The following is a 24,222-nucleotide window of genomic DNA, read 5'->3' on the forward strand; positions in this document are numbered from 1 at the left end:
CATTGTCCGAACAGAGTTCTTTGACTTGTCCTCTTCGTGCAATAAAGCGACGCAAGGCGTTGATAAAGGAATCTGTTTCCAGTGACGCTGCTACTTCAATGTGCACAGCTCTCAATGCTAAGCAGGTGAAGATCACTCCATATCTTTTCACTTTAGATCTTCCTTGTTTCACTTCAAATGGTCCGAAACAATCAACTCCTACTGAGGTGAATGGTGGTTCATCTGGAGAAATCCTGTTGCGTGGCAGATCTGCCATCTGTTGGCTAGCTGGCACTGCCAGAACCCGTCGACAGACGACACATTTGGCCAAGATTTTTCGTATGGCCACACTGGCCCCAGTAATCCAGTATTTCTGACGTAGTTTTGACAACATGTGGCTTCTTCCAGCATGGCCAATTTCTTTGTGGACTTGCCTCAAGATAAGGTCAGAAATGTGCAGGTCTTTTGCCAATATGATGGGATGCTTTGACTCTTCTGGCATTGCTGCCTTTCCAAGTCTTCCACCAACTCTCAAGATGCCATTATCAAGCTTTGGATTCAGTTTATAGATGTGGCTCGTCCGTTTCACATTTTGATTCTTTAGGAGGCTAGAAAACTCCTCTGGGAATCTTTTCCTTTGGCACAACTTGATTATTTCCAACTCTGCCTCTTGTATGTCTTCCACAGTGAGAAAAACATCAATTAAAGGTTTGGCACACTGGGGCTTCCTTTTCACAATGTTTTTCTTTTTCTTCTCATCACCGTTTGATTGTGATGGCAACACATTGACTTTCTTCCTTGTCTTCCAGAGGCTTAAAAGTGTGTATTTGAACTTCAAGATCCAACTCATCACTCGTTTCAGGTGGGCCCAAGATGAGGAGCGGTCAATCAATTGAGACACTGAGTCATCACTCTGGACTGAAACAGCATTGGCCAATATGCTCTTTCTAAGCTCAGGGTCATCTTGCTCCGATAGTTCTTCATACCTTAATGTATATGAAGGCCATTGCTCCTCTGTTCTCAGGAATTGTGGGCCACACATCCATTGTTCATCCTTTAAGAATGACGTCACTCCAAGTCCCCTGGAAGCAACATCTGCTGGATTAGACAAGGAGTTCACATATCTCCACTGAGTCGTTTCAGATGCTCCAAGGATCTCCGAGACCCTGTTGGCCACAAAAGTCCTGAATCTGGAGGTTTTGTTGTTGATGTATTTTAGCACTGCCGTGCTGTCAGTCCAAAACACAGAGTCTAGCAATGCCATCTGCAGCTCCCTTTTCCAAAACCTATCCAGCTGCTGTTAGCTCCAATCGGGGAATGGTAGTTGGTTTTAAGGGCGCCACCCTGGATTTTCCCATGATGAGAATACTACACAGCTTTCCATCAGTGTTACGTAGAAGTAGGTACGCAGCTGTTCCATAACCTACTTCACTTGCATCTGCAAAATGATGTAGTTGGGCAGAAGCTACAGTGCCAAAGTCCACAGGCTTAAAACATCTGTTGATCTTGAAATCTTCAAGCAAGTGGAGCTCCTGTAGCCAATTCATCCATTCCAGTGCAATGGGTGTGGGTATGATCTCGTCCCAACCAAGGCCTTTTCTACACAAGTCCTGCAGGATGAATTTGGCCCTTAACACCACTGGCGCAAGCACTCCAAGTGGGTCATAAATGGCACTGACCACGGACAAGATCCCTCTACGTGTCAAAGGTCGATCTTGGATGGAGATTTTGAACTTGAATGTGTCTGACTGGATACACCACTGCACACCAAGTACTCTCTCAACAGGAAATGTTCCATGGTCCAAATCCATTTCTTTTACATCCATTGCCCTCTCCTCTTCAGGGATTGCTAACAACACATTTCTGCTGTTGCTCATCCACTTCTTTAGCTGAAAGCCACCTTTGGCACAGATGGCTCGAAGTTCACGATAGAGGGCAATCGCTTCAGCTTCAGTGGGAACTGAGACAAGACAGTCATCTACATAGAAGTTGTACATAATGGTATCCACAGCTTGCAGACTGAACAAATGGATGTTGTCTTCTGCACATTTTCTCAAGGCAAAGTTTGCACAGCTTGGCGAAGATGTTGCGCCGAAGAGATGGACACACATCCTGTATTCCTCCATTGGTTGAGAGTAGTTCCCATTGGGCCACCAGAGAAATCTTAGTAGGTTACAGTCTTCATGTGGTACACGCACCTGGTGGTACATGGCCTCAATATCTGCTATCAAGACATTGGGCTCCTTCCTGAATCTGCTTATGACTCCAATTAGTGAGCTGGTAAAATCAGGTCCTTGCAGCAACTGGGAGTTCAAGGACATTCCTTGAAATGATGCAGCACAGTCAAACACCACTCGAAGTTTCTTCTTTTGCGGATGGTACACACCATGGTGCGGGATGTACCAAATTTTGCCAGGACTACATGCCACCTCATCTGCAGGCACCTTCTCAGCATGACCGCAAGTAATCATGTTGAGCATGAAAGCAGCATAATCTGCATGAAATACAGCATGTTTTCGAAACCTACTTTTGAGGTTCAAGGCGCGTTGCTCTGCTAACTTCCGGTTGTCAGGCATGTGCACATTTCTTTTCTTCAACGGCAAACCAATGGTGTAATGACCATTCACCAGCTTTACAGTGCTTTTCATCATTTCCATAAACTGGCAATCTTCTCTAGAAGGACCCAGTTGCTCTCCGTGTTCACATTCAGGGAAGTCTAGCTGAAACTGTTGCTTCCACAGTTCATCTAATTTCACCACAGATATGCGATTAACAGTGATGTGTGATTGCTCCAAGTCTGTGTCACCAGACATTGGTCCATTAACAGTCCATCCTAACATTGTTTGAACAGCATATGGCCCACCATTTTCACTTGGAATCACCTTCAATGGTTCCAGGGCTCTTGGTGCATTCAAGCCGATTAAAAGCTCTATTTCAGCATCAATTTCAGGTAGGTGTACTCCTCGCAAATATGGCCATCTAATGAGATTCTGCTCCCGAGGTATGTTACTCTTGCACACAGGCATTTTCTTTTGTGTAAAGACATGTGGCAAGTCTATGTAGAGGTCACTTTCCAGGCCAGCTACTTCCAGATTTGATACAATGCAACTTCCCACAAGCTTTTCCTGGCCCATAGTGCGCAAGATTATTTTAGTTCCTCTTCCTGGAACATTCAGCTTATTCATTAGACTTGTTGTACAAAAGGAGCTGGAACTGCCTTGATCCAAGAAAGCATACGTTTCCACAATTGTTTGTCCTTTTTGAGACTTGACTTTAACTGGCACAATAGAGAGCTTGCAGTCATGATCACCGGCCCGAGTGAGACCACTACTTTGCACCGCCACCAAAGAGCTGCCCACTGGTTCCTTTGTATTTTCTACATTTCCTTGGTCTTTATCTTGGTCCTTGTTCTTTTGGTGAATGTGAAGAATAGTTGGATGATTGGCTCCACATGTTTTGCATGACAGTCGTCTCCTGCAGTCCTTACTAATGTGCCCAATGCGCATACAGCCAAAGCAGACTCCATGCTCTTTTAGAAAAGCCATCTTTTCTACATGCGTCCTCTTTCCCAGTAGAGAACACAGTTCCAATGCATGTCCACCCTTGCAGTATCGGCAGGATCTTTTGTCCAGCAAGACTCCTTCTTTCTTCACATCAGCCTTTTCATCAACTGAAGCTACTGTAGTAGCAAAGGTGCTTCCTTGATTTTGTATACGATGCTGATAGTTACTTTTGCTGCTATCTTTATTTTGCATTCTTTTTGGCGTGTCCTGTATGTTGCCAAATACAGGGTCTGCTGCAATCTTTACTTGCCGCTCAATGAAATTGACGATGTCAGAAAAAGTAGCTCTTTGTTGACGAGTCTCTTGAATATCACAAGCTACTGACCTCCACTTATCTCTCAGTTTATATGGCAACTTCTTAATCACCATCAGCATGCTTGAAGGCATGTTTAGCTCAGACATATATTGTATGTCATCCATTGCATTGCAGCATCCTTTTAAAAAGAGACTATATGCTTGGAATGATTTGATATCTTCTGCCTTAACCACAGGCCATGAGTGTGCCTTGTCCAGATAGGCTGAAGCAATTTTTTGCTCATTCCCAAAATGTTCTTCTAACAAAGCTTTAGCTCGTTGATATCCTCTGTCTGCAGGCATTTGTTGACAGCTCCGAACAAGTGCTCGTGGTTCTCCTCTTGTGTACTGTACTAGAAAGTGCAGACAGTCTCCTGCATCATCTGTCCTTTCCTCTACATTGTGCTCAAAGGCTCTCATAAAGGAATGATAATGCAGAGGATCTCCATCAAACACCTGGATCTCTCTTTTGGGCAAATGAGAGATGCTGTGTTGCTGTGCCAACAGAGCCGAGATTTCGTTTTGCCTTGCCATGATGGATACCAAGTTGTTAGAGTCATCAGTGACTGGCACCTGAGCACGTGGGTTGACTGCATACTGGGAAGTTGAAATATTCACAGTAGGAGCCATCGGATATTGAGGCAACCTCTGATGGTCTATCTGAGTTGCAACACCATCAGTGGTTTTCTTTTTGTTAGTCTGTGGTAGATGAGACTTTGATGTGATTCGACTGTCATACTGACTTTGCCCACCAGGGACAAATGAATCAACCTCAGGATTAAGAGCAGCGTGAGCCCCTCTGGCTTCATAGGGTTCCATTCCATCTGGTTTCTTACATCTGCTGCCTTTCACACTACTGCCTGAAGTTCTTAGGACATGCATCCTAGCTTGAGCAGCGGCAATTTCCACTTCAAGATCAAATCTCTCTTTCCTTTTCTTTATTTCCTCTTGTTGCTGGTCCAGCTCTTGTTTTTGTTTGAGTAGTTTCTGACGAGTGAGAAGAGCAGCTATTTCAGCCTCTGCTTTCACACGAGAAGAGGCAATAAAAGAGCTTGAAGTTGTTGAAGTTCCAGGTTTTGATCCATGTTTTCGATTTCCAACATTTGAAATGCTGTCATTTGGTTGAATATCATCCTGTATCACATGGTCCGTTTTTTGAGGCATGTCATCCTGTTTCATGTCACAAGGTTTACAATCAAAACGTGACTCATGTAATGGCAAGCTTTGAGAATTTTCAAGCCCATTATGTGATGGTTTCTCCACATTGTTAGTTGTTGCATTTCTTGAGATTTGTCTCTTTATTTCAGAGAGCCAGCATTTCACATCTTCGATGAATCCTTGGTTGTATGTGTTGATACTTGAAAACCACATTTGTTGTTTATCCTTTTCCTGTTCAGGTACAAGTTCCATCAGTGACCCATGTAGTGAAATTGCCTCACCATGCAATAAGATTAAAATGTCCAGTTGTTTTTGCATTTGAAAACCATTGTCATCATCGTCCATAAGCTCCTTCAAAGCAATAATGACACCTTTCATCTTATTTACTCTTGTTTGCCGTTCCTTTTGAAGTCTTTCCATTTTACACAATAAGGCCTTTTCAGTGAGAATGATTTTTCTCTTGACACTTTCATTGTTTTCATTAGTTTCATTTGTGTTTGAACCAAGCTTAGATTGATTCGCACTTGACCCAGCTTTTGATCCACTCATATTGACATCAAGCAAAATATGCACCTCAGCAGTCCAGAAAGCAAGTCACAGTTCACACTCTGGTTCAGACTTGAGTATCATCAACTTCCACTTCACATAAGTAGTGTGCACAAACAAGCGATCCACTTTTCCACAAGAATGACATCAAACGGCCACAGCGTCCATGTACATCCAATATGTAGGTGTGCTCAGCATCAACTGTGTCCAGGCAATTAGAAACATCACAGATGAATAACACATACCATGAGTAGCGCTGAGTTCCGTCACACCATTCAAATTTACTCACGGTCATCCATAGTGGCTAAGTGGTCCATTGGGTGCACAAATCCAACAAAGCATCAGAGGTGTTGGCTATGAAGCTTGAAGTTTCTGTTGACAATTGTTGTGACTATCCAAACCAAATTTAGTCACTAAGATAAGAAGAAGGGGCTCTGTCCGACACGCTGATTCCAAGATGGAAACTTGAGGCCTTTACTGCAGTTTGTAGGTGTTTATTTGACTCTTCAATACTATACTTTCTTATGTACAATTACTGAAGGTGAACTTGCAGGTTGGGACAAATGGTGGTAATCTAACATCAATATAGTGTCAATATAGCGTCAATCTAGCGTCAATCTAGCGGTCAACAGAAAATAACAGCACCCTGCCTCCTCTCTTCCTGTACCAACAAGCAAACATTTCAGCAACACAGGTGACATTGATTAAGCAATCACTCTACCTTTGTGACACACCCACACACACAGCTCCGCCCACTCATACATAAACACACAGACACCACTGACCCCTACTGGCATCTCAGACAACATATCCCTGCCTCTACACGTACCATCAATGGGTTAGCCATTTTGTATTACCAGAGCAGAAAGGGTACAATTTCATTCATTTTCATCCTTCAGAGATGTGCTGATTGAATAAAGCAGCAAAAAAATTGACATAAACTCCTTCTATCCCTCTCCACAGAAATCTTTAGTAAAAGGCAAAAGATTTGTACATTTTGAAGAGAAACGTGAGCTGTTTCAGTGTGTGTGCTACAGAAAACAAATAGCCTTTAGCTGATACCCCTGAGAGTAAGGTGTCACTTGGTTTCTGATGCATTATGAAAGGCACTGACCAAATTCAATTTCAGCGCTAAAATGTATGAATGAACCGGTGGATGAACTTTTGCAATTGGTTTCCAAGGGAGAGCAATGGACGGCGTCAATAATGCGATAAGTTATTGTACAGCCAGCGGACAAAGACCCTGGGAACAAAGCCAAAGGCGGTTCATCTTTCAAAACCCAACTACAACTCTAACAACACTAACTAAAATGCTCTGATTAAGCAGAGCAGCAACAAAATTGACATAAACTCCTCTATCCCTCTCCACAGAAATCTTTAATAAAAGGCGAAATATTTGGACATTTTGTAGAGAAACGTGAGCTGTTTCGGTCTGTGCGACAGAAAACAAATAGCCTTTGGCTGATACACTTCACAGTTATGGTGTCACTTTGGCTGTTTGTCAATCTCAAGAACACAGAGTACGTTCTTGTAACGCAACGAGCAGGGTCTTGGTAAGCCCGGTCTCAAGAACGTACTTCCCAGGCACATATCTCACTGGCGTATTTCCGTAATTCAGCGCAGTTACATCATGTGACTTGCTTTCAATGGATTTGTACTACTATTTGGTTGTTTCAAAATGTTTTTGTACAACATACATCGGTTAAAAATTTTACTTACATCCTTGTGATTTCGCGAGACTTAATCAATGGCGGTCCAGTTACTGTTCCAATCGAAAGTATGCATAAGCCAAGACCACACGGAATTCCTGGATGTCGTTCTTTTTTGCTAGCTTAAACCAAGGATGCATCGGTTGTTGCTTGGTGAAGGCTTGGCTGTGAATATATCCCAAGATGCATTTCATACTTCAAGGAACGAATGGGAGTGGAGAGCATCACGTTTTTTCTTCTTTCTTCCCACACCTGTTTGGTGTTGTTGTTTTGTGTTGATTTGGCTGCCTTTGGCAGCTGATACACCAGTTTGTCAGACTAAGCCTCTTGCTGATCCACCAACTTTGCCCAACTAGTCTCGACCTCGCCTTTGATTCCCGTCTCATGATCTGAGAGCCACACTGATGGCGCTGACCATTGTGCGTTGTACGATGCATATTCACGCCATCCATTCCTCTCCCTCGGAAAGCCAATTGAGAAGGTTAGTCCCCCGGATCATACTGTACAAATATTTTTGTTTTAAACTTGTTAGTCCCTGGGTAACGCCAATGTCGAATTTGGCCAGTGCCTTCCATAATGCATCAGAAACAAAGTGACACCATGACTGTCAGGTGTATCAGCCAAAGGCTATTTGTTTTCTCTGGCACATACTGAACCAGCTCACGCTTCTCTTCAAAACGTACAAATCTTTCGCCTTTTACTAAAGATTTCCGTGGAGAGTGGTAGCAAGAGTTCATGCCAAATTTTTGCTGCTCTGCTCAAGCAGAACATTTCTGAAGAATGAAAATAAATCAAACTGTACGCTTTCTACTCTGGTACAACAAAGCAGCTAACCCATTGATGATACAACTGTTATGGAAGCATAATTTTTTTTGTATGAGTTTATACAAGAAACACACTTTGGCTTTTTTTCTGGTCTCTTTGATCGTGTGCTGTACAACGAGTCATTGCGTGATTGACGCCATCCATTCCTTTCGCTCGGTAACTAATTGCCCAAGTTCATCCCCCGGTTCATACATACATTTTAGCGCTGAAATTGAATTTGGTCGGTGCATGAGAAACAAACTGACACCTTGACTGTCAGGGGTATCAGCCAAAGGCTATTTGTTTTCTCTGGCACATACTGAACCAGCTCAAGCTTCTCTTCAAAACGTACAAATCTTTCGCCTTTTACTAAAGATTTCCGTGGAGAGTGGTAGCAAGAGTTCATGCCAATTTTTTGCTGCTCTGCTCAAGCAGAACATTTCTGAAGAATGAAAATAAATCAAACTGTACGCTTTCTACTCTGGTACAACAAAGCAGCTAACCCATTGATGATACAACTGTTATGGAAGCATAATTTTTTTTGTATGAGTTTATACAAGAAACACACTTTGGCTTTTTTTCTGGTCTCTTTGATCGTGTGCTGTACAACGAGTCATTGCGTGATTGACGCCATCCATTCCTTTCGCTCGGTAACTAATTGCCCAAGTTCATCCCCCGGTTTATACATACATTTTAGCGCTGAAATTGAATTTGGTCGGTGCATGAGAAACAAACTGACACCTTGACTGTCAGGGGTATCAGCCAAAGGCTATTTGTTTTCTCTGGCACATACTGAACCAGCTCACGCTTCTCTTCAAAACGTACAAATCTTTCGCCTTTTACTAAAGATTTCCGTGGAGAGTGGTAGCAAGAGTTCATGCCAATTTTTTGCTGCTCTGCTCAAGCAGAACATTTCTGAAGAATGAAAATAAATCAAACTGTACGCTTTCTACTCTGGTACAACAAAGCAGCTAACCCATTGATGATACAACTGTTATGGAAGCATAATTTTTTTTGTATGAGTTTATACAAGAAACACACTTTGGCTTTTTTTCTGGTCTCTTTGATCGTGTGCTGTACAACGAGTCATTGCGTGATTGACGCCATCCATTCCTTTCGCTCGGTAACTAATTGCCCAAGTTCATCCCCCGGTTCATACATACATTTTAGCGCTGAAATTGAATTTGGTCGGTGCATGAGAAACAAAGTGACACCTTGACTGTCAGGTGTATCAGCCAAAGGCTATTTGTTTTCTCTGGCAAATACTGAACCAGCTCACGCTTCTCTTCAAAACGTACAAATCTTTCGTGTTTTACTAAAAATTTCAGTGGAGAGCAGTAGACAGAGTTTATGTCAAATGTTTCCTGCTCTGCTCATTCAGAGCATTTCTGAAGAATCAAAATGAATCAACGTCACTGGGTTCATACATACATTTTAACACTGGTACCAAATTAGGTCCCTCCTTCCATTGTAGTAGCGCCAGCCTCTCGGCCTTGCGCTGGGCAGGCAGAAGGTGTCTGGCGGACGCCACGTGCCGGGACACTGACACAAAGGCACCGTTGTTCTCCAAACAGGCTGGTGCTAAAAGAAGTTTCCTTATTCACTCAGCCGTGATCGTGAATCAGATGTCGCAGGACTGGTGCAAGCTTCACTTGAAGAACTAGCAGGAATCACGTTGCAAAATGACTACTTTTGAAAACTCAGGTTCAGACTAAAATAAAGTCCCGGAGGCCGGGATGCAAGCTGCAGACAAGGATTTCTTGACACAAGACACGAGTTACTCAGTTTGCATCGGGAGCAGAGCTACAGAAGAAAGAGATGAGATTGGTCTTCATGGTCTTATAGCAACATACAAAGCCATCCCCTTCTTTCTTTCGGGGTGTAACATCCTGATGACCACTGGTTTTATTGGTATCTCAAGTACTGCGAACCTTCTCATTAACATAATTAATTATATTGATGTCTTAATGAACACTAGAGAGTGCCATAGGCTTATAGTTGAACATGACCCTAAAGTGAACTTGACTATAAGTTGACAATTGATACAATATAGTAAACACAACATAGTTATTACATAATACATAGCGTCACTATATACCTTTAAAATTGCATAGATGGCCTAATTCAGCCTACATCACAGCAAATTTCAAGAATCCTGACAATTCCAATAACACAAAGAAAGCCAATCGCATCCAGTGGATGGATCTTCCAATATCTCGGAAAACATTCCTCATTTTTAGGGTTTGACTGGTTTCCGGGTGCTGCCGACCGGGGTTATACAGTAAAGGTCGCCACCGTCATTGAGGGGTGATTCTGCTAATCATGGTTTAAAAGGATGGCCGCATACAGAAGTCAGTGTGCTAGCTCCGGCAGCACACATGAAAAATTGGATACAATACAGAGAAGATTAGCATGGCCCCTGCGCAAGGATGACACGCAATCTCGTGAAGCGGATCCACTTTTTTTTTCTCTACTTTATCGTCTTAACTGATTTTAGGGCACTGTGGTTGACTGGTTAGCACGTTCGCCTCCCAGTGCTAAGGACGCAAGATGGAGTCCAGGCTCCGGCCTTCCTGGGTAGAGTTTGTATGTTCTCCCTGTGCCTGCATTGGTCTTCTCCGGGGTTCTCCAGTTTCCTTACACATTCCAAAAGACATGCATGGCAGGTTAATTGGGTGCCCTGAATTGTGCTTGTGAGTGTGGTTGGTTGTTCGACCGTGTCCCGTGTGATTGGCTGGCAACCAGTTCAGGGTGTACACCACCTACTGCCTGAAGCCAGCTGTGGTAGGCTCCGCGACCCTTGTGAGGAGTAAGCGGTGAAGAAACTGGATGGATTACAACATCACCGGATTGGCTTGATCTGCACGTTACTTCCTGATCATTTGTGTTTTTCCATGGGACACTCCAGAATGAGCTTTGCACTCTCTGACTAGTTGCCGCGTGACTGATGACAGACGGTCACAGCCGAGAATGATCTGAGAGCCACACTGATGGCGCTGACCATTACTCTTGGCCGGGAAGCCTAATTTGCAACTTTATTAAGTATTCGCTGAAGAATAACGTTGCACGTTGATTAAATCATAGCACCCAAGTCTGACACCTGAGAGAAAAATACAACCTCGGCATTAGCAACAACAGTCGTACTGTTGTGACTATCCAAACCAAATTTAGTCACTAAGATAAGAAGAAGGGGCTCTGTCCGACACGCTGATTCCAAGATGGAAACTTGAGGCCTTTACTGCAGTTTGTAGGTGTTTATTTGACTCTTCAATACTATACTTTCTTATGTACAATTACTGAAGGTGAACTTGCAGGTTGGGACAAATGGTGGTAATCTAACATCAATATAGTGTCAATATAGCGTCAATCTAGCGTCAATCTAGCGGTCAACAGAAAATAACAGCACCCTGCCTCCTCTCTTCCTGTACCAACAAGCAAACATTTCAGCAACACAGGTGACATTGATTAAGCAATCACTCTACCTTTGTGACACACCCACACACACAGCTCCGCCCACTCATACATAAACACACAGACACCACTGACCCCTACTGGCATCTCAGACAACATATCCCTGCCTCTACATACCGGCCCCTAATTATTATTACATAATAATTACCTAACAATAATAACACGAAACAACTTGACATAGAATACATGCAAACAAGATTAACATTTTTTTGCTTTTTTTTTTTTTTTTTACAAATATGAAAATAGTTCTTTTGGAGTGTCCTTGAATGAAGAGGTTTCCACGTGTCGTCATGTGTCTTAATGTCCCTAGGCCAGAGGTTCCAGAACTTTCGGAGCCTAGATAGAATGATGTCTGTCACAAAGTCAAAGTCATGTCAAATCAAGCCATCCTTCAGGTGTCCTCTTCTGCTAGAAGCAGACAAATCTTTGTAACTGGCCTGTCCAGATAGCTTGTCCTGGTCTGGATCTTGACTTGCCGAACAAGTCCTTCTTTATCCGGAACAGCCTTGACAACTTTTCCCATGGTCCATGAGTTGCGGGGTGCAGAGTCATCCACAATAAGCACAATGTCTCCAGGAACAAAGTTGCGTTTGATTCTGTTCCATTTTTGGCGCTCTTGAAGTTGTGGCAGGTACTCTTTTGTCCATCTTTTCCAAAAGAGGTCGGAGATATACTGTATTTGTTTCCATCTGCGGACAGAATATAGGTCCTCTTTTTGGAAAACACCAGGAGGAATGGTTGGCTTCCCTTTGAGAAGAAGGAGATGATTAGGAGTCAGAGCCTCAAGGTCATTTGGGTCTGATGATGCCTTTGTTATTGGTCTGCTATTAATGATAGCTTCAACTTCGCACAGCACAGTGTGGAGACAGTCGTCATCCAGAGTTTGCACTCTCAAAGTAGAGTTGAGAACTTTCCGGATTGAACGAATTAATCGCTCCCAGGCCCCTCCATGATGGGAACCACCAGGAGGATTAAATTTCCACTTTATTCCTTTCTGCAGGAGTTCATCATGGATCCTAGACTGATTCAGTTGCTCCAGAGATCGTTTTAACTCTCGATCAGCGCCAACAAAGTTGGTTCCATTGTCCGAACAGAGTTCTTTGACTTGTCCTCTTCGTGCAATAAAGCGACGCAAGGCGTTGATAAAGGAATCTGTTTCCAGTGACGCTGCTACTTCAATGTGCACAGCTCTCAATGCTAAGCAGGTGAAGATCACTCCATATCTTTTCACTTTAGATCTTCCTTGTTTCACTTCAAATGGTCCGAAACAATCAACTCCTACTGAGGTGAATGGTGGTTCATCTGGAGAAATCCTGTTGCGTGGCAGATCTGCCATCTGTTGGCTAGCTGGCACTGCCAGAACCCGTCGACAGACGACACATTTGGCCAAGATTTTTCGTATGGCCACACTGGCCCCAGTAATCCAGTATTTCTGACGTAGTTTTGACAACATGTGGCTTCTTCCAGCATGGCCAATTTCTTTGTGGACTTGCCTCAAGATAAGGTCAGAAATGTGCAGGTCTTTTGCCAATATGATGGGATGCTTTGACTCTTCTGGCATTGCTGCCTTTCCAAGTCTTCCACCAACTCTCAAGATGCCATTATCAAGCTTTGGATTCAGTTTATAGATGTGGCTCGTCCGTTTCACATTTTGATTCTTTAGGAGGCTAGAAAACTCCTCTGGGAATCTTTTCCTTTGGCACAACTTGATTATTTCCAACTCTGCCTCTTGTATGTCTTCCACAGTGAGAAAAACATCAATTAAAGGTTTGGCACACTGGGGCTTCCTTTTCACAATGTTTTTCTTTTTCTTCTCATCACCGTTTGATTGTGATGGCAACACATTGACTTTCTTCCTTGTCTTCCAGAGGCTTAAAAGTGTGTATTTGAACTTCAAGATCCAACTCATCACTCGTTTCAGGTGGGCCCAAGATGAGGAGCGGTCAATCAATTGAGACACTGAGTCATCACTCTGGACTGAAACAGCATTGGCCAATATGCTCTTTCTAAGCTCAGGGTCATCTTGCTCCGATAGTTCTTCATACCTTAATGTATATGAAGGCCATTGCTCCTCTGTTCTCAGGAATTGTGGGCCACACATCCATTGTTCATCCTTTAAGAATGACGTCACTCCAAGTCCCCTGGAAGCAACATCTGCTGGATTAGACAAGGAGTTCACATATCTCCACTGAGTCGTTTCAGATGCTCCAAGGATCTCCGAGACCCTGTTGGCCACAAAAGTCCTGAATCTGGAGGTTTTGTTGTTGATGTATTTTAGCACTGCCGTGCTGTCAGTCCAAAACACAGAGTCTAGCAATGCCATCTGCAGCTCCCTTTTCCAAAACCTATCCAGCTGCTGTTAGCTCCAATCGGGGAATGGTAGTTGGTTTTAAGGGCGCCACCCTGGATTTTCCCATGATGAGAATACTACACAGCTTTCCATCAGTGTTACGTAGAAGTAGGTACGCAGCTGTTCCATAACCTACTTCACTTGCATCTGCAAAATGATGTAGTTGGGCAGAAGCTACAGTGCCAAAGTCCACAGGCTTAAAACATCTGTTGATCTTGAAATCTTCAAGCAAGTGGAGCTCCTGTAGCCAATTCATCCATTCCAGTGCAATGGGTGTGGGTATGATCTCGTCCCAACCAAGGCCTTTTCTACACAAGTCCTGCAGGATGAATTTGGCCCTTAACACCACTGGCGCAAGCACTCCAAGTGGGTCATAAATGGCACTGACCACGGACAAGATCCCTCTACGTGTCAAAGGTCGATCTTGGATGGAGATTTTGAACTTGAATGTGTCTGACTGGATACACCACTGCACACCAAGTACTCTCTCAACAGGAAATGTTCCATGGTCCAAATCCATTTCTTTTACATCCATTGCCCTCTCCTCTTCAGGGATTGCTAACAACACATTTCTGCTGTTGCTCATCCACTTCTTTAGCTGAAAGCCACCTTTGGCACAGATGGCTCGAAGTTCACGATAGAGGGCAATCGCTTCAGCTTCAGTGGGAACTGAGACAAGACAGTCATCTACATAGAAGTTGTACATAATGGTATCCACAGCTTGCAGACTGAACAAATGGATGTTGTCTTCTGCACATTTTCTCAAGGCAAAGTTTGCACAGCTTGGCGAAGATGTTGCGCCGAAGAGATGGACACACATCCTGTATTCCTCCATTGGTTGAGAGTAGTTCCCATTGGGCCACCAGAGAAATCTTAGTAGGTTACAGTCTTCATGTGGTACACGCACCTGGTGGTACATGGCCTCAATATCTGCTATCAAGACATTGGGCTCCTTCCTGAATCTGCTTATGACTCCAATTAGTGAGCTGGTAAAATCAGGTCCTTGCAGCAACTGGGAGTTCAAGGACATTCCTTGAAATGATGCAGCACAGTCAAACACCACTCGAAGTTTCTTCTTTTGCGGATGGTACACACCATGGTGCGGGATGTACCAAATTTTGCCAGGACTACATGCCACCTCATCTGCAGGCACCTTCTCAGCATGACCGCAAGTAATCATGTTGAGCATGAAAGCAGCATAATCTGCATGAAATACAGCATGTTTTCGAAACCTACTTTTGAGGTTCAAGGCGCGTTGCTCTGCTAACTTCCGGTTGTCAGGCATGTGCACATTTCTTTTCTTCAACGGCAAACCAATGGTGTAATGACCATTCACCAGCTTTACAGTGCTTTTCATCATTTCCATAAACTGGCAATCTTCTCTAGAAGGACCCAGTTGCTCTCCGTGTTCACATTCAGGGAAGTCTAGCTGAAACTGTTGCTTCCACAGTTCATCTAATTTCACCACAGATATGCGATTAACAGTGATGTGTGATTGCTCCAAGTCTGTGTCACCAGACATTGGTCCATTAACAGTCCATCCTAACATTGTTTGAACAGCATATGGCCCACCATTTTCACTTGGAATCACCTTCAATGGTTCCAGGGCTCTTGGTGCATTCAAGCCGATTAAAAGCTCTATTTCAGCATCAATTTCAGGTAGGTGTACTCCTCGCAAATATGGCCATCTAATGAGATTCTGCTCCCGAGGTATGTTACTCTTGCACACAGGCATTTTCTTTTGTGTAAAGACATGTGGCAAGTCTATGTAGAGGTCACTTTCCAGGCCAGCTACTTCCAGATTTGATACAATGCAACTTCCCACAAGCTTTTCCTGGCCCATAGTGCGCAAGATTATTTTAGTTCCTCTTCCTGGAACATTCAGCTTATTCATTAGACTTGTTGTACAAAAGGAGCTGGAACTGCCTTGATCCAAGAAAGCATACGTTTCCACAATTGTTTGTCCTTTTTGAGACTTGACTTTAACTGGCACAATAGAGAGCTTGCAGTCATGATCACCGGCCCGAGTGAGACCACTACTTTGCACCGCCACCAAAGAGCTGCCCACTGGTTCCTTTGTATTTTCTACATTTCCTTGGTCTTTATCTTGGTCCTTGTTCTTTTGGTGAATGTGAAGAATAGTTGGATGATTGGCTCCACATGTTTTGCATGACAGTCGTCTCCTGCAGTCCTTACTAATGTGCCCAATGCGCATACAGCCAAAGCAGACTCCATGCTCTTTTAGAAAAGCCATCTTTTCTACATGCGTCCTCTTTCCCAGTAGAGAACACAGTTCCAATGCATGTCCACCCTTGCAGTATCGGCAGGATCTTTTGTCCAGCAAGACTCCTTCTTTCTTCACATCAGCCTTTTCATCAACTGAAGCTACTGTAGTAGCAAAGGTGCTTCCTTGATTTTGTATACGATGCTGATAGTTACTTTTGCTGCTATCTTTATTTTGCATTCTTTTTGGCGTGTCCTGTATGTTGCCAAATACAGGGTCTGCTGCAATCTTTACTTGCCGCTCAATGAAATTGACGATGTCAGAAAAAGTAGCTCTTTGTTGACGAGTCTCTTGAATATCACAAGCTACTGACCTCCACTTATCTCTCAGTTTATATGGCAACTTCTTAATCACCATCAGCATGCTTGAAGGCATGTTTAGCTCAGACATATATTGTATGTCATCCATTGCATTGCAGCATCCTTTTAAAAAGAGACTATATGCTTGGAATGATTTGATATCTTCTGCCTTAACCACAGGCCATGAGTGTGCCTTGTCCAGATAGGCTGAAGCAATTTTTTGCTCATTCCCAAAATGTTCTTCTAACAAAGCTTTAGCTCGTTGATATCCTCTGTCTGCAGGCATTTGTTGACAGCTCCGAACAAGTGCTCGTGGTTCTCCTCTTGTGTACTGTACTAGAAAGTGCAGACAGTCTCCTGCATCATCTGTCCTTTCCTCTACATTGTGCTCAAAGGCTCTCATAAAGGAATGATAATGCAGAGGATCTCCATCAAACACCTGGATCTCTCTTTTGGGCAAATGAGAGATGCTGTGTTGCTGTGCCAACAGAGCCGAGATTTCGTTTTGCCTTGCCATGATGGATACCAAGTTGTTAGAGTCATCAGTGACTGGCACCTGAGCACGTGGGTTGACTGCATACTAGGAAGTTGAAATATTCACAGTAGGAGCCATCGGATATTGAGGCAACCTCTGATGGTCTATCTGAGTTGCAACACCATCAGTGGTTTTCTTTTTGTTAGTCTGTGGTAGATGAGACTTTGATGTGATTCGACTGTCATACTGACTTTGCCCACCAGGGACAAATGAATCAACCTCAGGATTAAGAGCAGCGTGAGCCCCTCTGGCTTCATAGGGTTCCATTCCATCTGGTTTCTTACATCTGCTGCCTTTCACACTACTGCCTGAAGTTCTTAGGACATGCATCCTAGCTTGAGCAGCTGCAATTTCCACTTCAAGATCAAATCTCTCTTTCCTTTTCTTTATTTCCTCTTGTTGCTGGTCCAGCTCTTGTTTTTGTTTGAGTAGTTTCTGACGAGTGAGAAGAGCAGCTATTTCAGCCTCTGCTTTCACACGAGAAGAGGCAATAAAAGAGCTTGAAGTTGTTGAAGTTCCAGGTTTTGATCCATGTTTTCGATTTCCAACATTTGAAATGCTGTCATTTGGTTGAATATCATCCTGTATCACATGGTCCGTTTTTTGAGGCATGTCATCCTGTTTCATGTCACAAGGTTTACAATCAAAACGTGACTCATGTAATGGCAAGCTTTGAGAATTTTCAAGCCCATTATGTGATGGTTTCTCCACATTGTTAGTTGTTGCATTTCTTGAGATTTGTCTCTTTATTTCAGAGAGCCAGCATTTCACATCTTCGATGAATCCTTGGTTGTATGTGTTGATACTTGAAAACCACATTTGTTGTTTATCCTTTTCCTGTTCAGGTACAAGTTCCATCAGTGACCCATGTAGTGAAATTGCCTCACCATGCAATAAGATTAAAATGTCCAGTTGTTTTTGCATTTGAAAACCATTGTCATCATCGTCCATAAGCTCCTTCAAAGCAATAATGACACCTTTCATCTTATTTACTCTTGTTTGCCGTTCCTTTTGAAGTCTTTCCATTTTACACAATAAGGCCTTTTCAGTGAGAATGATTTTTCTCTTGACACTTTCATTGTTTTCATTAGTTTCATTTGTGTTTGAACCAAGCTTAGATTGATTCGCACTTGACCCAGCTTTTGATCCACTCATATTGACATCAAGCAAAATATGCACCTCAGCAGTCCAGAAAGCAAGTCACAGTTCACACTCTGGTTCAGACTTGAGTATCATCAACTTCCACTTCACATAAGTAGTGTGCACAAACAAGCGATCCACTTTTCCACAAGAATGACATCAAACGGCCACAGCGTCCATGTACATCCAATATGTAGGTGTGCTCAGCATCAACTGTGTCCAGGCAATTAGAAACATCACAGATGAATAACACATACCATGAGTAGCGCTGAGTTCCGTCACACCATTCAAATTTACTCACGGTCATCCATAGTGGCTAAGTGGTCCATTGGGTGCACAAATCCAACAAAGCATCAGAGGTGTTGGCTATGAAGCTTGAAGTTTCTGTTGACAATTGTTGTGACTATCCAAACCAAATTTAGTCACTAAGATAAGAAGAAGGGGCTCTGTCCGACACGCTGATTCCAAGATGGAAACTTGAGGCCTTTACTGCAGTTTGTAGGTGTTTATTTGACTCTTCAATACTATACTTTCTTATGTACAATTACTGAAGGTGAACTTGCAGGTTGGGACAAATGGTGGTAATCTAACATCAATATAGTGTCAATATAGCGTCAATCTAGCGTCAATCTAGCGGTCAACAGAAAATAACAGCACCCTGCCTCCTCTCTTCCTGTACCAACAAGCAAACATTTCAGCAACACAGGTGACATTGATTAAGCAATCACTCTACCTTTGTGACACACCCACACACACAGCTCCGCCCACTCATACATAAACACACAGACACCACTGACCCCTACTGGCATCTCAGACAACATATCCCTGCCTCTACACGTACCATCAATGGGTTAGCCATTTTGTATTACCAGAGCAGAAAGGGTACAATTTCATTCATTTTCATCCTTCAGAGATGTGCTGATTGAATAAAGCAGCAAAAAAATTGACATAAACTCCTTCTATCCCTCTCCACAGAAATCTTTAGTAAAAGGCAAAAGATTTGTACATTTTGAAGAGAAACGTGAGCTGTTTCAGTGTGTGTGCTACAGAAAACAAATAGCCTTTAGCTGATACCCCTGAGAGTAAGGTGTCACTTGGTTTCTGATGCATTATGAAAGGCACTGACCAAATTCAATTTCAGCGCTAAAATGTATGAATGAACCGGTGGATGAACTTTTGCAATTGGTTTCCAAGGGAGAGCAATGGACGGCGTCAATAATGCGATAAGTTATTGTACAGCCAGCGGACAAAGACCCTGGGAACAAAGCCAAAGGCGGTTCATCTTTCAAAACCCAACTACAACTCTAACAACACTAACTAAAATGCTCTGATTAAGCAGAGCAGCAACAAAATTGACATAAACTCCTCTATCCCTCTCCACAGAAATCTTTAATAAAAGGCGAAATATTTGGACATTTTGTAGAGAAACGTGAGCTGTTTCGGTCTGTGCGACAGAAAACAAATAGCCTTTGGCTGATACACTTCACAGTTATGGTGTCACTTTGGCTGTTTGTCAATCTCAAGAACACAGAGTACGTTCTTGTAACGCAACGAGCAGGGTCTTGGTAAGCCCGGTCTCAAGAACGTACTTCCCAGGCACATATCTCACTGGCGTATTTCCGTAATTCAGCGCAGTTACATCATGTGACTTGCTTTCAATGGATTTGTACTACTATTTGGTTGTTTCAAAATGTTTTTGTACAACATACATCGGTTAAAAATTTTACTTACATCCTTGTGATTTCGCGAGACTTAATCAATGGCGGTCCAGTTACTGTTCCAATCGAAAGTATGCATAAGCCAAGACCACACGGAATTCCTGGATGTCGTTCTTTTTTGCTAGCTTAAACCAAGGATGCATCGGTTGTTGCTTGGTGAAGGCTTGGCTGTGAATATATCCCAAGATGCATTTCATACTTCAAGGAACGAATGGGAGTGGAGAGCATCACGTTTTTTCTTCTTTCTTCCCACACCTGTTTGGTGTTGTTGTTTTGTGTTGATTTGGCTGCCTTTGGCAGCTGATACACCAGTTTGTCAGACTAAGCCTCTTGCTGATCCACCAACTTTGCCCAACTAGTCTCGACCTCGCCTTTGATTCCCGTCTCATGATCTGAGAGCCACACTGATGGCGCTGACCATTGTGCGTTGTACGATGCATATTCACGCCATCCATTCCTCTCCCTCGGAAAGCCAATTGAGAAGGTTAGTCCCCCGGATCATACTGTACAAATATTTTTGTTTTAAACTTGTTAGTCCCTGGGTAACGCCAATGTCGAATTTGGCCAGTGCCTTCCATAATGCATCAGAAACAAAGTGACACCATGACTGTCAGGTGTATCAGCCAAAGGCTATTTGTTTTCTCTGGCACATACTGAACCAGCTCACGCTTCTCTTCAAAACGTACAAATCTTTCGCCTTTTACTAAAGATTTCCGTGGAGAGTGGTAGCAAGAGTTCATGCCAAATTTTTGCTGCTCTGCTCAAGCAGAACATTTCTGAAGAATGAAAATAAATCAAACTGTACGCTTTCTACTCTGGTACAACAAAGCAGCTAACCCATTGATGATACAACTGTTATGGAAGCATAATTTTTTTTGTATGAGTTTATACAAGAAACACACTTTGGCTTTTTTTCTGGTCTCTTTGATCGTGTGCTGTACAACGAGTCATTGCGTGATTGACGCCATCCATTCCTTTCGCTCGGTAACTAATTGCCCAAGTTCATCCCCCGGTTCATACATACATTTTAGCGCTGAAATTGAATTTGGTCGGTGCATGAGAAACAAACTGACACCTTGACTGTCAGGGGTATCAGCCAAAGGCTATTTGTTTTCTCTGGCACATACTGAACCAGCTCACGCTTCTCTTCAAAACGTACAAATCTTTCGCCTTTTACTAAAGATTTCCGTGGAGAGTGGTAGCAAGAGTTCATGCCAATTTTTTGCTGCTCTGCTCAAGCAGAACATTTCTGAAGAATGAAAATAAATCAAACTGTACGCTTTCTACTCTGGTACAACAAAGCAGCTAACCCATTGATGATACAACTGTTATGGAAGCATAATTTTTTTTGTATGAGTTTATACAAGAAACACACTTTGGCTTTTTTTCTGGTCTCTTTGATCGTGTGCTGTACAACGAGTCATTGCGTGATTGACGCCATCCATTCCTTTCGCTCGGTAACTAATTGCCCAAGTTCATCCCCCGGTTTATACATACATTTTAGCGCTGAAATTGAATTTGGTCGGTGCATGAGAAACAAACTGACACCTTGACTGTCAGGGGTATCAGCCAAAGGCTATTTGTTTTCTCTGGCACATACTGAACCAGCTCACGCTTCTCTTCAAAACGTACAAATCTTTCGCCTTTTACTAAAGATTTCCGTGGAGAGTGGTAGCAAGAGTTCATGCCAATTTTTTGCTGCTCTGCTCAAGCAGAACATTTCTGAAGAATGAAAATAAATCAAACTGTACGCTTTCTACTCTGGTACAACAAAGCAGCTAACCCATTGATGATACAACTGTTATGGAAGCATAATTTTTTTTGTATGAGTTTATACAAGAAACACACTTTGGCTTTTTTTCTGGTCTCTTTGATCGTGTGCTGTACAACGAGTCATTGCGTGATTGACGCCATCCATTCCTTTCGCTCGGTAACTAATTGCCCAAGTTCATCCCCCGGTTCATACATACATTTTAGCGCTGAAATTGAATTTGGTCGGTGCATGAGAAACAAAGTGACACCTTGACTGTCAGGTGTATCAGCCAAAGGCTATTTGTTTTCTCTGGCAAATACTGAACCAGCTCACGCTTCTCTTCAAAACGTACAAATCTTTCGTGTTTTACTAAAAATTTCAGTGGAGAGCAGTAGACAGAGTTTATGTCAAATGTTTCCTGCTCTGCTCATTCAGAGCATTTCTGAAGAATCAAAATGAATCAACGTCACTGGGTTCATACATACATTTTAACACTGGTACCAAATTAGGTCCCTCCTTCCATTGTAGTAGCGCCAGCCTCTCGGCCTTGCGCTGGGCAGGCAGAAGGTGTCTGGCGGACGCCACGTGCCGGGACACTGACACAAAGGCACCGTTGTTCTCCAAACAGGCTGGTGCTAAAAGAAGTTTCCTTATTCACTCAGCCGTGATCGTGAATCAGATGTCGCAGGACTGGTGCAAGCTTCACTTGAAGAACTAGCAGGAATCACGTTGCAAAATGACTACTTTTGAAAACTCAGGTTCAGACTAAAATAAAGTCCCGGAGGCCGGGATGCAAGCTGCAGACAAGGATTTCTTGACACAAGACACGAGTTACTCAGTTTGCATCGGGAGCAGAGCTACAGAAGAAAGAGATGAGATTGGTCTTCATGGTCTTATAGCAACATACAAAGCCATCCCCTTCTTTCTTTCGGGGTGTAACATCCTGATGACCACTGGTTTTATTGGTATCTCAAGTACTGCGAACCTTCTCATTAACATAATTAATTATATTGATGTCTTAATGAACACTAGAGAGTGCCATAGGCTTATAGTTGAACATGACCCTAAAGTGAACTTGACTATAAGTTGACAATTGATACAATATAGTAAACACAACATAGTTATTACATAATACATAGCGTCACTATATACCTTTAAAATTGCATAGATGGCCTAATTCAGCCTACATCACAGCAAATTTCAAGAATCCTGACAATTCCAATAACACAAAGAAAGCCAATCGCATCCAGTGGATGGATCTTCCAATATCTCGGAAAACATTCCTCATTTTTAGGGTTTGACTGGTTTCCGGGTGCTGCCGACCGGGGTTATACAGTAAAGGTCGCCACCGTCATTGAGGGGTGATTCTGCTAATCATGGTTTAAAAGGATGGCCGCATACAGAAGTCAGTGTGCTAGCTCCGGCAGCACACATGAAAAATTGGATACAATACAGAGAAGATTAGCATGGCCCCTGCGCAAGGATGACACGCAATCTCGTGAAGCGGATCCACTTTTTTTTTCTCTACTTTATCGTCTTAACTGATTTTAGGGCACTGTGGTTGACTGGTTAGCACGTTCGCCTCCCAGTGCTAAGGACGCAAGATGGAGTCCAGGCTCCGGCCTTCCTGGGTAGAGTTTGTATGTTCTCCCTGTGCCTGCATTGGTCTTCTCCGGGGTTCTCCAGTTTCCTTACACATTCCAAAAGACATGCATGGCAGGTTAATTGGGTGCCCTGAATTGTGCTTGTGAGTGTGGTTGGTTGTTCGACCGTGTCCCGTGTGATTGGCTGGCAACCAGTTCAGGGTGTACACCACCTACTGCCTGAAGCCAGCTGTGGTAGGCTCCGCGACCCTTGTGAGGAGTAAGCGGTGAAGAAACTGGATGGATTACAACATCACCGGATTGGCTTGATCTGCACGTTACTTCCTGATCATTTGTGTTTTTCCATGGGACACTCCAGAATGAGCTTTGCACTCTCTGACTAGTTGCCGCGTGACTGATGACAGACGGTCACAGCCGAGAATGATCTGAGAGCCACACTGATGGCGCTGACCATTACTCTTGGCCGGGAAGCCTAATTTGCAACTTTATTAAGTATTCGCTGAAGAATAACGTTGCACGTTGATTAAATCATAGCACCCAAGTCTGACACCTGAGAGAAAAATACAACCTCGGCATTAGCAACAACAGTCGTACTGTTGTGACTATCCAAACCAAATTTAGTCACTAAGATAAGAAGAAGGGGCTCTGTCCGACACGCTGATTCCAAGATGGAAACTTGAGGCCTTTACTGCAGTTTGTAGGTGTTTATTTGACTCTTCAATACTATACTTTCTTATGTACAATTACTGAAGGTGAACTTGCAGGTTGGGACAAATGGTGGTAATCTAACATCAATATAGTGTCAATATAGCGTCAATCTAGCGTCAATCTAGCGGTCAACAGAAAATAACAGCACCCTGCCTCCTCTCTTCCTGTACCAACAAGCAAACATTTCAGCAACACAGGTGACATTGATTAAGCAATCACTCTACCTTTGTGACACACCCACACACACAGCTCCGCCCACTCATACATAAACACACAGACACCACTGACCCCTACTGGCATCTCAGAC

The 24,222-nt window shown here is 43.2% G+C and overlaps 14 non-coding genes across 14 annotated transcripts; 10 read left to right on the forward strand and 4 right to left on the reverse strand.

Moving 5' to 3' along the window:
* Positions 1 to 6,443: 6,443 nt before the first annotated feature.
* Positions 6,444 to 6,556, reverse strand: LOC144026476 (U5 spliceosomal RNA). Its single transcript, XR_013285185.1, has one exon. It is a non-coding gene; the product is annotated as a U5 spliceosomal RNA (small nuclear RNA).
* A 295-nt stretch (positions 6,557 to 6,851) lies between these two features.
* LOC144026497 (U5 spliceosomal RNA) lies at positions 6,852 to 6,965 on the reverse strand. Its single transcript, XR_013285205.1, has one exon. It is a non-coding gene; the product is annotated as a U5 spliceosomal RNA (small nuclear RNA).
* A 940-nt stretch (positions 6,966 to 7,905) lies between these two features.
* On the forward strand, positions 7,906 to 8,019 carry LOC144026452 (U5 spliceosomal RNA). The gene has a single exon (XR_013285162.1). It is a non-coding gene; the product is annotated as a U5 spliceosomal RNA (small nuclear RNA).
* Positions 8,020 to 8,378: 359 nt separating this feature from the next.
* LOC144026435 (U5 spliceosomal RNA) lies at positions 8,379 to 8,492 on the forward strand. The gene has a single exon (XR_013285145.1). It is a non-coding gene; the product is annotated as a U5 spliceosomal RNA (small nuclear RNA).
* A 359-nt stretch (positions 8,493 to 8,851) lies between these two features.
* Positions 8,852 to 8,965, forward strand: LOC144026462 (U5 spliceosomal RNA). The gene has a single exon (XR_013285171.1). It is a non-coding gene; the product is annotated as a U5 spliceosomal RNA (small nuclear RNA).
* Positions 8,966 to 9,324: 359 nt separating this feature from the next.
* On the forward strand, positions 9,325 to 9,438 carry LOC144026486 (U5 spliceosomal RNA). Its single transcript, XR_013285195.1, has one exon. It is a non-coding gene; the product is annotated as a U5 spliceosomal RNA (small nuclear RNA).
* A 972-nt stretch (positions 9,439 to 10,410) lies between these two features.
* LOC144026441 (U6 spliceosomal RNA) lies at positions 10,411 to 10,517 on the forward strand. Its single transcript, XR_013285151.1, has one exon. It is a non-coding gene; the product is annotated as a U6 spliceosomal RNA (small nuclear RNA).
* An 8,530-nt stretch (positions 10,518 to 19,047) lies between these two features.
* On the reverse strand, positions 19,048 to 19,160 carry LOC144026477 (U5 spliceosomal RNA). The gene has a single exon (XR_013285186.1). It is a non-coding gene; the product is annotated as a U5 spliceosomal RNA (small nuclear RNA).
* Positions 19,161 to 19,455: 295 nt separating this feature from the next.
* Positions 19,456 to 19,569, reverse strand: LOC144026498 (U5 spliceosomal RNA). Its single transcript, XR_013285206.1, has one exon. It is a non-coding gene; the product is annotated as a U5 spliceosomal RNA (small nuclear RNA).
* A 940-nt stretch (positions 19,570 to 20,509) lies between these two features.
* On the forward strand, positions 20,510 to 20,623 carry LOC144026453 (U5 spliceosomal RNA). Its single transcript, XR_013285163.1, has one exon. It is a non-coding gene; the product is annotated as a U5 spliceosomal RNA (small nuclear RNA).
* Positions 20,624 to 20,982: 359 nt separating this feature from the next.
* On the forward strand, positions 20,983 to 21,096 carry LOC144026463 (U5 spliceosomal RNA). Its single transcript, XR_013285172.1, has one exon. It is a non-coding gene; the product is annotated as a U5 spliceosomal RNA (small nuclear RNA).
* Positions 21,097 to 21,455: 359 nt separating this feature from the next.
* On the forward strand, positions 21,456 to 21,569 carry LOC144026464 (U5 spliceosomal RNA). The gene has a single exon (XR_013285173.1). It is a non-coding gene; the product is annotated as a U5 spliceosomal RNA (small nuclear RNA).
* A 359-nt stretch (positions 21,570 to 21,928) lies between these two features.
* On the forward strand, positions 21,929 to 22,042 carry LOC144026488 (U5 spliceosomal RNA). Its single transcript, XR_013285196.1, has one exon. It is a non-coding gene; the product is annotated as a U5 spliceosomal RNA (small nuclear RNA).
* A 972-nt stretch (positions 22,043 to 23,014) lies between these two features.
* On the forward strand, positions 23,015 to 23,121 carry LOC144026442 (U6 spliceosomal RNA). Its single transcript, XR_013285152.1, has one exon. It is a non-coding gene; the product is annotated as a U6 spliceosomal RNA (small nuclear RNA).
* The last annotated feature ends 1,101 nt before the right edge of the window (positions 23,122 to 24,222 follow it).

This window comes from Festucalex cinctus, chromosome 9, assembly GCF_051991245.1.
Source record: "Festucalex cinctus isolate MCC-2025b chromosome 9, RoL_Fcin_1.0, whole genome shotgun sequence".
In the NCBI taxonomy this organism is placed as follows: domain Eukaryota; kingdom Metazoa; phylum Chordata; class Actinopteri; order Syngnathiformes; family Syngnathidae; genus Festucalex; species Festucalex cinctus.